This window comes from Sinocyclocheilus anshuiensis, unplaced genomic scaffold, assembly GCF_001515605.1.
Source record: "Sinocyclocheilus anshuiensis isolate Anshui unplaced genomic scaffold, SAMN03320099.WGS_v1.1 scaffold139, whole genome shotgun sequence".
NCBI lineage: Eukaryota > Metazoa > Chordata > Actinopteri > Cypriniformes > Cyprinidae > Sinocyclocheilus > Sinocyclocheilus anshuiensis.
The window spans coordinates 16,095-27,561 of record NW_015549566.1 but is presented as its reverse complement, the minus strand read 5'-3'; positions in this window follow the sequence as shown (position 1 = coordinate 27,561).

Sequence of the window (11,467 nt, the reverse complement as noted above, 5' to 3'; positions counted from 1 at the left end):
AATCCTGAAATAAAATAAATAAGCATTTCCACAAAAATATTACACAGCACACTGTTTTGTTGATGTTGATAAAAAAAAATGTTTCTTGAGCACCAAATCAGCATTTTAGAATGATTTGTGAAGGATCACGTGACACTGAAGCCTGCAAAATACAGCTTTGCCGTCACAGGAATAAGTGTTATTTTTGTATCATTGAGATATTATTATGGCTTTTATTATTATTTTTATATTTTCCATTTTTATTTTAATTGTAGTTAAAGTTTTAGTAATTTTGTGTATTTTGTCATTTTTAGTAATTTCGTTTTTTTATATATATTTATATACACTTTTTATGTATTTTTGTGTATGTATATATTTTTTACTATGTCAATTGGAGTATTTTAATTTATTTGTTTATTTTTAAATTAAATATTTTAATCTTTTGGTAGAAGACTCCTGGGATTCCCTTGCTGTAGTTGTGTCTCTAAGCTAAGGTGTGTCCTCACGTCTTACCTACACTGCTTTCAGGCAACACACCGTCTAGTTTTGTGTTTCAAAAATTCAGCATCATTCAACATTCACACATCATTCCCCCAGAAGACCTAGGCATCTCTGTTTCCATCTGATGTCCTCAAACCACGGTTCCAGCCTGAAGGCATCTGAACTCTAACCTCGACAGCAGCCCTCTGGCAACTGTGTGTCTGCACAGCGCGTTGGCATCTTCAGTCTGAGCCATCTGCCGACAAAAGAAACAAACCTCTGAAGAGCAGCGAAGTTCAGCAGTTTGCAAGCCCTTCGTTCTTTCCTGCAGCAAGAGGAGAACTATAACCCTGCATAATCGCTATGCACTAGCCATGAACTCTAGCTGAGCTCCAAACGTAAGCCGGCATTCAACAAAGCGGAGACACAACAGCGCAGTTAGGCGGGATCAGTTCTGCTCTGCTTTCCGTCTCTTTCATGCATTCAGCCAGACCAGCCATGCAACCATATAAATCTGCTCGGTTGTCTAAAACCAAAAAAACACGCTAGGTTAAAAAAAAAATATATATATATATATATATAAATTGGTCTGCGCTAGTTTTCTGCTCTCGGTTGGGCTAGTCTGTTTTGTTGATTTGAAAGGAGCTTTGAAACAGAGACCAGCTGGGAACTACTTTAGGCTGATTCAACACTTTTTTTTTTTCCTCCAAGATTTTCATACTTACCAGCTGAAACCATCTTCCATTGGCCTATGCTAGTCATCTTGTCTAAAACTACCTTAGATGGATTATTTGTATTTATTTTTTTCCTGCAGGATTTTCAAAATAACCTGCTGAAAAATTTTAAATGGTCTAAACTAGTTTTCTGGTCTTGTAGCCTGATCTAGTTTGTTGATTAGAGAGGAACACGTCAGGCTGAAAGACCAGCATAAACCATCTAAAAGCAGCGAACCACCTTAGCCTGATTTAAGTTTGTTTTGTTTTTTCTCCCTGCAGGATTTTCATACTAACCTGCCTGAAAAAAACATCTTAATTTGGCCTTCACTAGTCTTCTAGTCTTGTAGCCTGGTCTAGTTGGTTGATTACAGAGAAGCTTTGGAACACGTCAGGCTGGAAGACCAGCTGACTAATTAGCTAAGCACCAGCTTAGCTCGGCTAGGAGACCATCGTAAACCAGCTGAGACCATAATACCACCTTAGGCTGGTTTAAGATGGCTTTTTCAACAGGGTTTTCATGCTAAACATGTTTCAGGGATCCATTATGCTTTCAGTTTCTGTCATATGTGGATCTTAAGCGTTAATATAGTGAGACAGATGTTCTCCTGTGGCTCTCTGGTGAGTTAACAATTACCAAGAAAATTATGGATTGATTTACATGGCAAGTGAAACATATGGAGCTGTGCTTATTGAGGACAAGAGGTCAATTCATTCGCACTCTCACCAGTCTATAACACACGGACGAGTGAGACGGATCGGCTCAGTCAGATTAGACTTATTGTGTTTTAGGATCATTTGCATGCTGGAGGAAGAGTATGAGATGTAATTTACAGTGAGGAATGAGTGCGCAATCATCACTTTCTCGCTTACAAACGAGGTTGTTCCTGTGTGCACCGGCAGCACTTAAACCCTGTCAGCATTTGATTTCTCTCTGGCTAGCGTGCTTATGCTTCAGCCATTGTTGTTCTTACACCCATAAACTTCCTGTTTAGGCCCTCAGCACTCATCTGTTTGTACCATAAGCCAACAATACGTCCAGCAGAATGGGGAATTGTGCATCTCGAAAGCTTGAATGGAAATTTATGGGACAATTTGCTGGTTCGGTTGCTAAGGCACAAAGGAGTGGAGTTGATGGAGTTCTGTCGGTGGGGAGTTGATGGGGCCAGCTGTTCCTCCCAACCTCTGTCTGTGCATGCTTAGGAACCGAGGTTTAAACTGGCAGGCCTGAAGGCTGAGGATGAAGCCCTGGTGTACGATCAATGGGCTGTAGCATATGAAAACCATAATTTTACGAAAGAATCCTGAAATAAAATAAATAAGCATTTCCACAAAAATATTACACAGCACACTGTTTTGTTGATGTTGATAAAAAAAAATGTTTCTTGAGCACCAAATCAGCATTTTAGAATGATTTGTGAAGGATCACGTGACACTGAAGCCTGCAAAATACAGCTTTGCCGTCACAGGAATAAGTGTTATTTTTGTATCATTGAGATATTATTATGGCTTTTATTATTATTTTTATATTTTCCATTTTTATTTTAATTGTAGTTAAAGTTTTAGTAATTTTGTGTATTTTGTCATTTTTAGTAATTTCGTTTTTTTATATATATTTATATACACTTTTTATGTATTTTTGTGTATGTATATATTTTTTACTATGTCAATTGGAGTATTTTAATTTATTTGTTTATTTTTAAATTAAATATTTTAATCTTTTGGTAGAAGACTCCTGGGATTCCCTTGCTGTAGTTGTGTCTCTAAGCTAAGGTGTGTCCTCACGTCTTACCTACACTGCTTTCAGGCAACACACCGTCTAGTTTTGTGTTTCAAAAATTCAGCATCATTCAACATTCACACATCATTCCCCCAGAAGACCTAGGCATCTCTGTTTCCATCTGATGTCCTCAAACCACGGTTCCAGCCTGAAGGCATCTGAACTCTAACCTCGACAGCAGCCCTCTGGCAACTGTGTGTCTGCACAGCGCGTTGGCATCTTCAGTCTGAGCCATCTGCCGACAAAAGAAACAAACCTCTGAAGAGCAGCGAAGTTCAGCAGTTTGCAAGCCCTTCGTTCTTTCCTGCAGCAAGAGGAGAACTATAACCCTGCATAATCGCTATGCACTAGCCATGAACTCTAGCTGAGCTCCAAACGTAAGCCGGCATTCAACAAAGCGGAGACACAACAGCGCAGTTAGGCGGGATCAGTTCTGCTCTGCTTTCCGTCTCTTTCATGCATTCAGCCAGACCAGCCATGCAACCATATAAATCTGCTCGGTGTTTTTGGCCGAACGCATAAAAATAGCATCACTTGAATTTACATTTGAAGTCTTGGGGCGAATTCAGTTGCGCCAATTTTGCGTGAGAAAATACGAATCAGAGATGTGTGGTGTGAGGCTGGTATTTCTTAAGCCCATTTAAATGCTTTACATTCTCGACGACAGACCTTCTTTGTTTTATTCACATTTTCTGACTGCCTAAACACCCAATTTACATTCCTGTAATGTTCCTTTGCTCTTTTTCCTCTGGTACCAAGCAACAAAGTCCCTCCTAATCACACATTTTCACCTTTGTGCCCTCTGAATAAATTTTCTTTCTTTTATTAAATGAAGGAAGTGTTTTGGTTCGAGCCGCACCTTTTGGATCTGATGTGGAATGACTGACGTCTGCCTGGAATGTTTCTCATGTGCGTTCTTGCCACAGTTGGAGCTGAAAACCCTCATTTAAATTCAGTACAATCAGTTTTCATGAGCTTCAGCAGTGTTAAACCCAGGGCTACATTCTGACAACTTACCAATTTTAAAAACACACTTACAGTAAAGGCACCTAAAACCTCTTGACATTTAAATGAGAAATGTCTAAAATATGAAGATTTAAAACAGGGTTGTGATTTCAGTTAGCATAAAAGTGAATGTGTTTCATTTCAACTATGCTTTCATCAAAATAAATTAATAAGGTAAAAAATGTGATACTGGTGGCGGTTTGTCTAGATGACAAAGCAACATTTATCAGTACCATTTTGTTTAATTTTATGTACTAAAATAACTAAAACAAATAAAAATGTAATAAAAACTAGGTAGACACATTAAAAAATGACAAAAAAACAACAAAACAAAATAACAAAAACACAACAAAATTACTGATTTATTAACAATAATGTATATATGTATAATATAATACAATAATGTATAAATATATATATGCTTATATATACAATTTAAAGGAAACATTACTACTAATTTAACTAAACTGAAAATGGAAAATACAAAAATAAAAACTTATTCAAAATATTAAATAAGACTATATTAGTATCTACAATAAATCTAAAATAACACTGGTTAAAATTATACATTTAAACCTACATGCTCATTTACTCTATTTTTATATTTACAGTACATCATCTTTGTTGTCATCTAATGCTCACAATGTTAATTTTAAAATACTGTTAAATAATCTTTAGCAAGTGTCATAATGAATATCCATTTTTCATGCTGTACATTATAATGTTGTGATGCCTAAATTCCAGTGCTGTCAAAATTAGTATGTAAACACATGCGATTAATTTTTCAGTTTTACATGCTAAAAATATTTAACGCAATTAATGCAGGGGCGGAGCTAGTATTGGCCACCCCACTCACAACTACTGCTTCTGTCTCTTTTTCTTGACAAGAATTGCATTTATTTAGATACAGAACATACTTACGACCACATCAAACGGGATACTTTTCAGATGGACACTCCAACTTGGCCTCAGCGCCAGGCGCTAGTACAGGTACAGGTGATGACGGAGCTTCAGTAGAACAACAGTGAACCGTGGTCAGATGAGATGTCAGTAAAACTAATTTTCCTGTCCTGTCAGCCGTTATACTGTGCTTGTAACACGCGTACAAATATACTGTATTTATGTTGTTTCTACATTAATTTGAAGATTGAATGCAATATAGAAGTATATTTAAAAACTTTAATGTTAGGTGGGATCAATCGCAATTAATTAAAAAAAAAATGTGCGATTAATGTTTTTTTTTAATTGATTGACAGCACTACTAAATTCACTTGTAGTTTAAAAAAATTATTGATTTTAGTTTTTAATGTTTTCTTTCTAATTTATTTGCCTAAACAGTCCAGAATGTAGCAATTTTTTTTTTACTTTTTTTTTTGGGGCTTCTCGATATCAAACAGTATCTTAATACAGGTGTATCCCTAATATATGCAGCCATATGCAGTCCATTGTTTTTCCTGTTGTGATGCATTGCAGCTATCTAAGAGACTTGGTTATTGATTTCTCTATTCATTTCAGAAATGTTGCACTTGTCCACTGTTAACCTTTGATGAGCAATCATTAAAAGTTCAAAATCACCTGCTTGAGTTTCATGTAAAATCTCCATCTGTGCTGCTAAGACGTTTGCAAAGCAGTAAAAACAACATAAAGAGGAGAGCGCTGTGGAAAATCTCCTGAAGTAAAACAGCACTGGAGGAGTTATGGTGGAGAGGGATTGCAATCTATCACGCTTCTCTACATTCCCTGAAGTGGGTGGCAGTTCTCTGAAGTGGTGGTGGGGTCTCAGAGGAACAGGAGGTTTAACCCGTTCCTGTTCTTCAACTACCTTTAGCTACGCTGTTATCAGGAAAGGGAGCAATGATGCAAGGGCCTGCATGTTATGACAGCATGGTTATATAGAGCTGAGATTAGATTTTCACAAGTGTAAATTGACGGTTGCTACAGCCAGAGCACAAGTTTGTCTTTATTCATAGCCACTGCTCATAAACTGATTTAATGGCATTGTGCTTTTGCTGCAGCTGTAAATAAGGCCATGTTTTTTTTTTTTTCCCCCCTGTGCTGTTTTTGCCCCCCCCCCCTTTACACCCACCAAAAAAGTGAAAGTTTTGTGCGGAAACTGACAGTAGTTTCTAAAAAAACCCCCCCAAAAAAACCTCTATGAATAAGGTATCACAAAATGTGAAAATACATTACACTATACTGTTCAAAGCTTTGGGGTCAGTAAGACTTTTTTTAATTAATACTTTTATTCATGAAGGACACAGTAAATTGATTAAAAGTGACAAAGAAATGTATAAGGTTAAAATGATTTCAATTCAAATAAATGCAGTTTTTAAATATTTAAAGAAATACATATAAATAAAAGGCCTTTGGCAGGCTAAAATCATCATTTTAAGGTAGGAGACGTGGACATTTGTTCTATTTTTTCATTGTATGTTAGTAACAAACATATCTCACAAGTAAAAAAAAAAAAAGAATTTATGAATCTAATGCTTAAAAAAACACCAGCATGTTGTGTACTGTATTCATGAAATGAGTCTTTTATCAAGTGCTGCACTGAAGTGCTGTTTGCCCATTCTATTGCTGTAGAAATGACAGACAGAGAATTGGGCAAATATCTCTCTTTCAAACTATATTTGACAAGAACAGCAAACAACAGCTAAGTTGGTAGGTAATTAAATAGGTTAATATGTGCAACCATATTAAATTGGATCACTGAAGACAGTTTAAAGTGTTTCTGTATTTTACTTATGTTCTTACACAGTGAAAACTTGCGCTTACAAGTTCCTTAAATATCAAGTAGTGGTTGACCCTGTACACCTGACCTCATTACTGCTGCTGATTTATCTGCAGTTCTTGTCTGGCTTATATATAACAACTATGTAAGACCAAGCTTTGTAATGATTTACATCAAATTAAATTAAATTTCAATGACCTAAGTTCAGTGACATTGTAATTACTGTTGCTATTAAATACTATTGAAATGTATAGCATTTCAGTAGCATAATATTCGTCTTTCGTCTTCACTGTTTTGGTTTCAGAGCTCCTGCAGTGACTTAGAAACCCTTGAACGTTTCACTCCTGTTTGACCCCTGTATATGAGGATTGGGACTAATTTTTGGATTACTAGGAAAGAAACAACCAAGAACACAAAACTCGGCATGTTTAATCTCCGCGCTCATTTCCTGTATAGTATTGCTGCTTAATTAGGATGCCACGTCGCCGGCTTACAGAACTCCAGCAACAATACCTGTGAAATTCAATTTCCCTGCAGCTGGGTCTCTGGCTCATTTGTGCATCCTGTCATTCTGGCTAGTGCACACTTCACTCTCATTCCTTTGTTCAGGGAATTTATTGTAATTACCATGTCATACTGAAGTTAACACAGTTTTCTCCAATGTTCATTTGTACAGACAACCGTCATCTGCAGAGTGAATGTAAGTACTTCTGAGATGGGATGCTACTCCACGGTTAGCATGACCCCGTTAGCTGCTGCTAGATAACTGGAACTACACTTTCTGTGTAGTGAAGCATTTTTATTGAATTGACATATCCAAAAGCTGCAGTGTGTTCTTTTGTTTATTTATTGAAACCAGCACGTATCTCTACTATTTCATTATAATGTAGTAGATGTTTTACCAGTGATATTTATTTATGTATTTGTTCACAGTAAATTTGAAATCCGGAAAACAACACCATGAGAGTTAATTTCAACACTTTGAAAGTGTATATATGAGAACCACCCATAAAGTGTTAATTTAACACTTTCAAAAGTGTTGCCTCATGCAACACCAACACAGTGTTAAAATATGAACACTAAGAGAGTGAAATATTAACACCGATTCAGATAAAAACAACACTGTTACAGAGCTGAGTGCAGCTTAGTAGGAAACACTGGCAGAGTTAAAATTCTACACTATTCCGGTGTTGACTTGACACTTTGGATTATCAGTTAACATTTATTTTAGCCTTTTTAGCTTATTTGCACATGACCAGGAAACACTCCAAAGAAAAAACAGTACATGCACCAAACAACTGTTAATTTCAGTTTAGATTTAGATCAGATTTAGATTAATTTTATCAACTTGATACTATATTAACATTTTACAGTTTATCCAATAGTGAAATATAAGCTGAAGAAATTACTGAATCAATTCAAAGTGTAACGCTTATAGCCCTTGTATTTTGGCACCAGTGTACCAGTTACCTACTTTGTGAAACACCACCAGATGGTCAATAGCCTGTGAAATACTGATCCTTTGGATTTTCTTTCTTCCTGAAGCCTGGGGTGATAGGAGATGCAAAAGTAGAAGGAAGGATGATATATCACTGTCCCATTCTGAAAAACACAGAACATTGTTAAATGTCTACACAAAAATAACTAAGTATAGTATAATTTCACTGCAAAGTCATTGCAAGTTTCACCTGGGGAATCCTGTGCCTCGCTGCTTTCTTTGCTCTGTTTGGCAGATGACAGTAATCTTTTCAGCAGTGGAGTGGAAGTCAAGGTTTCTCCTAGTCTGATAACCTTTGCTTTGAAAACAGTTGGCCACCTTTCCAAAAGTCTGGAAGCAGTTTCTGACCCAAAGAGGAGTGTAAAGTCCTGAAGAATCTGAAGCAGTTTGAAGAAAACACGTAAAGAAATTATAATATATTGACAAGCTAAATGTGGTCAGTTTAAACAATGTAGACCATTTGACAGTTCTCTGAATCTAACATTTCAATTTTTGTAAAAAAGGAAAGAGAAAATCCATACCAATCCTTTAGTGTCCAGGAATCGAGGGAAAACTGAGAGAATGGTGGTGGATCCCTCTGGATCATGGACAAGGTGCTGTCTGTATTCAAACGTTGCCTTCATCTTCTGCATGTGTCATCACTAATTGTCCCTGTATCTTCATACTCCTTAAGCACATTTCCTTCACCTGGTCTTGTCTGTAGAATTTGTTTTCGTTATTGCCGATACTTATATTAGTTACGTTACATAGGCCTTTACATTAAAAATATCTGTTGACAATTATTTTAATTTAATTTTTTTTGTCCATTAATCGTTTCAGCACTACGGATCCGGCTAAAGACCTATATCCTATTTTTACCCATATTCCACGACTTTGTTAAAAACGAACACAAACACATATTAGTTTTTTGTTCCTTAAAAGGTAACTTAACTGAGTGCTTTAATTCACTAACGTTACAAAAAATGTAAACTAATCACGTTTGACACAAATCATATAATGCTGCTCAAACATTGATATTAAAAACGTATCAAGTTACCAAAGTTCAAAACCATGACTGTCTCAGAAGCACGGTCAACGATCAGCAGAAATCCAAGCCAAATCTTAAAAACAAAATCTGAACAATCTGTTTTAGACCAATGAACATCTTGATATATACATTTTCTGGTAACGTTAGAAGACTGCAGAAATTACACATGCCACAGTTCGCCTATAAACTGGCGCGCGCACGACTTTAGACTCGTTCTGAAAAGAACACGATCAGACTTTGGTCAATAAAAATGATTGCTGTGTGCGACATGAGATGACAGACGAAACTACGCATATTCAACGCTTTAATTAATTAATAAAGCGGCATGACAGGCTGAATTGACAAAAATCACACGTCAGAGCTCCTTGGCTGTCTTGTTATTCATTATTAGAATTATTTGCGATCGAAAAATAGATAAGACTAGAACAAATGATAAATATTAGAATCAATTTACAGTCTGTATCTGTATTATAAAATTAAAATATCAGACTTGCCACCACTCTTCCACTGAAGTAAAATGGCGTCCGCATGTGGTCTGTTTCGATCAAAATGACGTCTAGTCTGCACGTTAATGGAGGTGTGGCTTGATTAACTCTGAACCAGAGTTAACGTTTGCAACTACCTAAAATGACACCAACTCTTATTTGAAAACTGACACTTCTGGTGTTAGACCTATTCTGTTCAGTGTTGATCCAACACTTTATTTTAACACTTTATTGTAACACTGGAAAATCAACACTGGTAAATTTACTGTGTTTTGTTTGATTAGAGCTACACATATCTAATTATAGTGTGGTAGATGTTTTACCAGTGATACATTTATTTATTTATGTTTTGTTTGTTTGTTTACAGCTAAACATATCGAATTATAGTGTAGTAGATGTTCTACCAGTGATATTTATTTATGTATTTGTTTGTTTGATTACAGCTACACATATCTAATTATAGTGTGGTAGATGTTTTACCAGTGATACATTTATTTATTTGTTTTGTTTGTTTGTTTGTTTGTTTGTTTACAGCTGCACATATCGAATTATAGTGTAGTAGATGTTCTACCAGTGATACATTTTGTATTTATGTGTTTGATTTGTTTGTAATTTTATATACAGTAATTATTTAAAGGAAAACATATTTCTGCTTTTTTCATTACATTGTAGTAGATGTTTAGATTTTGTATTTATTTATTTGTTTGTTTATAATTGTATTTATTTGTTTGCTTGTTTGTTTGTTTAAAGTTACACGTATCTCTACTATTTAATTATAGTGTAGTAGATGTTTTGCCAGTGACAGATTTTGTTTTGTTTTGTTTGTTTGTTTGTTATGAGAAAGACGTATCACTGCTATTGCAGTATAATAGATGTTTACCAACGACAGATTATGTTTAGTATTCATTTGTTTGCTTATTTGTTTACTTGTTTGTTTAGCAACACATACAGTATCTCTATTATTTTATTGCGTAGATGTTTTGCCAGTGACAGATTTATTTTATTTATATTTTTTATTTATTTATTTCGTTGTTGTTTTTTGAAGAGCTCAAACCAAAACTACCTCTTGTCATCCACTTTATAGGTCAGAACGCTGCTTCAGATTTTTCTCTGGTCGATTTTTGATGGGTTTGAGGAGAGAATTCCAATTTTGAGTCATTTCTATGGCTGGTATTTCCAGAAGGTTTGATCTGAATAACCACACATTGAGTCAGTTTCATGGCGCAGTGATGATGGCTACACTTGGCACAGCACTTTGCAGAGAACACACTTTTCACACTTCCACCTGCCGTAATCGCTACGGCCGCAATGATTGCTTTCGAACAGGTCTCAGTGATGAATGAGTGGTTTTGTTTTGCTTGTTTGTGCAGCTCGGAGGTGGATGGCACTAGGTTTGTTTGCTGCTTTTGGTAGCGAGTGCCACCTTAAATCTTAAAAAATCCCACAATGCAACGGCAATGCACTACTATACTGTTTTTGAAACATTTCAAAGTGTAACAAAAGCTTTTTGCCCTAAAATAGTATTGCTGTTAAGATGACCAATTTATGGCCATTCTGCAACATTTACCTTTTAAATCTCAGGGCTCTGTGATGAGCTACTTATTTCTCTACAGTGCAGTGAAAAAAAAAAAAAATCTTACTCATTATTTTTGTCTTGAACACCCTTAAAACAAGATACATCTACTTGAGAAGCAAAATTGCATACAACAGTTTAATTGTTTTCATAGAATATATCATATATATAAATGTTTAAATGTATATATATA